At 36.6% G+C, this 3,015-nt stretch overlaps 1 long non-coding RNA gene across 1 annotated transcript; it reads right to left on the bottom strand.

Annotated features, from left to right (window-relative positions):
* Positions 1 to 1,114: 1,114 nt before the first annotated feature.
* Positions 1,115 to 1,330, bottom strand: LOC110679575. Its single transcript, XR_002502599.1, has 2 exons — positions 1,274 to 1,330; positions 1,115 to 1,196 (listed from the first exon to the last, which is right to left on the bottom strand). It is a non-coding gene; the product is annotated as an uncharacterized LOC110679575 (long non-coding RNA).
* Between the last annotated feature and the right edge of the window lie 1,685 nt (positions 1,331 to 3,015).

Genomic DNA, 3,015 nt, shown 5'->3' with positions numbered 1-3,015 from the left:
TACAACCTGAAGTGAAATTTCACATTTTCATAGATAAATATGACGAATTCATCGAATAAAGGTAAAGTATATTTGGGACATGATTAAACGTACACTTGGTTGCAAATCGTTATATGCATAAATATTTACGAAATTTTCGAGCACTGAAAACAGTATGAAGTCAAAACGAGCAACAAGAACGACATCAAATTCAGTTAAATTAACCATCGAGGTCCTACGTCACCAGTTCGTACAACCCCATAGGGATGTACCCTTATAGTTTTTGTTTTCAATTCCACTAATGTTCACTTTTTTTACTTTAAGGTGAAACATCTCAGAATACAAAGATGGCCGACTTGTGCCCCTACTCACGATTTCAAAGGCACAAAACTGGAGAAATAGTTAACAAACGCTTCTAATCTTTTTATTTTAAGCTTTCTGCTAGTGCACAAAGCCAAAATAAAAAGTGCACGGTTGTTGGATGCTCTCTTTGCGAGATTTGTGCCTTTGAAGTTTTAGTGCAATCTTAGAAGTTGATTCAAAACTGTTTCACCTTAATTTAACTTACCCTCTGGAAGCGTTTGCTGTACCATTGTAGTGACCATCAGCCGATTGGGCTGATTCAGCCGATTTGGGATACTGCCGTCGTTCCATCGCGATGTTAAATTCACTCAACCGTACTCCGTAAATGCCGTCACATGAATAACGAATCTATCCCAATAATTTCCTCACGAACCCTGTTCTTCGTTGGCTGTTCTTGGAGCGAGAGAGAATGTTCTTTTCAATCCATGCATACAAGCACATTCGGACAAGATACTATCGGGAATTGCAAGAGGAAAGCACCTCCCAGCACACACTCACCGATACACATCACTCGTATGATCAGAGGGATGGCATCATAGTTTTTCACTATGGTATTTGACAGATCTTGTTGTGCCTTCTTATCGGGAGCATAAATTTATACTCCAGTTGAAATTCTCACGCACACTCATGTATTTGTTGAATGTTTACCTTCCGTATGAGTGAAAATGGTACAAAATGCGCCAAACAAGACAAAAACTGCGCAAAGCTGTCTGTGGGAATGTGCATTGAAAGTCTTCGGTTTACTTATCAGTGGTTTAATCCGCGTTCGCAATGGCATTGAGCCATCTATCCCGCGCATCGATTTTGGTTGGAAACTTGTGATGCGAAATGTTATCATCGTGATAATTGTTCTTCTGATTATGAGAATCGACACCGAAAGAAGGAAAGAACACTTCATTGTGGTTTTTATGATAATATATATGAAACTTACTTTTATTTTAAACCGCGAGCTACGCTATGGAAATAATAACGAACAATATGCGTAGATTTAGTGTACCTAGGTTCATTTTCCCACATTCACACCAGCTGCATTGCTTATAGCGTAATAGTATTGGTGAGCGCTGCTTGCGTTCGATAAGAAGCAACAAAATGTGGCCATCATATCGGCCCCCTGCGTATGATTTAACATCCTCTCACATTCCACGCACACTAACCGATACAAATCACTCGTACAGTCCATTCCCTTCCCGCTCTCACGTAGCAGTGTCGAAGCGCAACTCACGAAGATCGTATCGGGGAACCGCTTGTAGATTTTGATGGCTCTTCGTGGATTCGAGTATTTACGATTCTTTTTATTTCTCTAACTTCCGTTGATAGATTGAATGTAAACCCCCGTGACTGGAATTGTATGATACACGGAAAAATACTAAATATTTCAACTTGGATCGATCATTATCTTTCAAATTTATTAATCAGTTTATTTTGTTTATGGTTTTATTTGAAACTATACTATTTTTATTTATGCATTTCACGCCCATCTCATTTCCCACAGTTAGGAATTCTCCTCATTTTTCGTTGGGGAATCTTAGAATGAAAAGCTCATCGATTATGTCGGCAGAAATCATTATCAAAGATTGTTGGAAATTCCTTTTGGTAAACATTCATGGACCAAATAAAGCAGCCTACAATTTCTTAGCAGAACTGGGTACAGTAATCGGAAAGGATCATATCAGAAATAAAACACTAATTCTAGGAGATTTTGATGCCCAAATTGGTCGTGGTGATATAGATAAGGAGGATAGTCAAATTGTTGGAGATAAGTTAGGATTTGATACAAGCAATGAGAATGGAGAAGAACTTATCATGTTTTTAAAATTACATAAACTTATTATTATTTCTTCAAAAATTGGTGTGAATACGAGTGTAACATGGAGAATAGGAAAGAAGGAAAGCCAAATAGACAATGTACTATTTTACCCAAAGATAGCGACCTAAGAGTAAGATATGTGCGAGGGTTTTGGACAAGTTTATATACTGATCATAAATTATTGATGGTTGGATTAACTTTTGAGAATAATACTATCAAAAGTAATAGGAAAAAGTGTAAGAAAAAGTTGGATTATTCAGCACTAACATATAATGTGGTAAAGAAAAAATATTGTGATGCTTTAACACAATACGATAATGATGAGGTTAGAGAAGTGAGGAAAGATATACATAAGCTTTATAAAGAAGTTATTGACAAATTGAAAAGTTCATCAGATAAAGCATTGGAAACATCGAAGGCGCCTTTAACCTCTAAAAGGAAAAAAAACCTTTAGGAAGATTGAACAAGGCCTTGAAATTATGGAAAAAAACATCCTGATATGTTGACTTATAAATGGAAGGTACTGAATAGGAAGGAAGAGTTTAAAATAGCAGAAAAAGAGCTCACAGACAAAACCATCAAGGAGTTTTATAGAAATTTGAAGGACTTTGATGTAGCAGTAAGAATTTGGAAGTCATATATATTTTTGAAAGATTTTATGAGAAAAAGGTCTAAGAAGAATGCATTTATTCCAACTAGGTTATGGAATGAAGTTTTAAAACAGAGTGAGGGGTAACGTCACTTTCTTAGAGAAGAACGATACCTGTCCTTTGACCGAGCCTCCATCAAAGGAGGAAATGTCTTCGATCATTTTCAATTCGTGCAATGGTAAATCAGCAGGACTAGATGAGATACGAATGGAAATG

The sequence above is a fragment of the Aedes aegypti genome, chromosome 3 (genome assembly GCF_002204515.2).
Source record: "Aedes aegypti strain LVP_AGWG chromosome 3, AaegL5.0 Primary Assembly, whole genome shotgun sequence".
NCBI classification, from domain to species: Eukaryota; Metazoa; Arthropoda; class Insecta; order Diptera; family Culicidae; genus Aedes; species Aedes aegypti.
The sequence above is the reverse complement of the archived record's forward strand: the minus strand, read 5'-3'. Positions and strand labels throughout refer to the sequence as shown.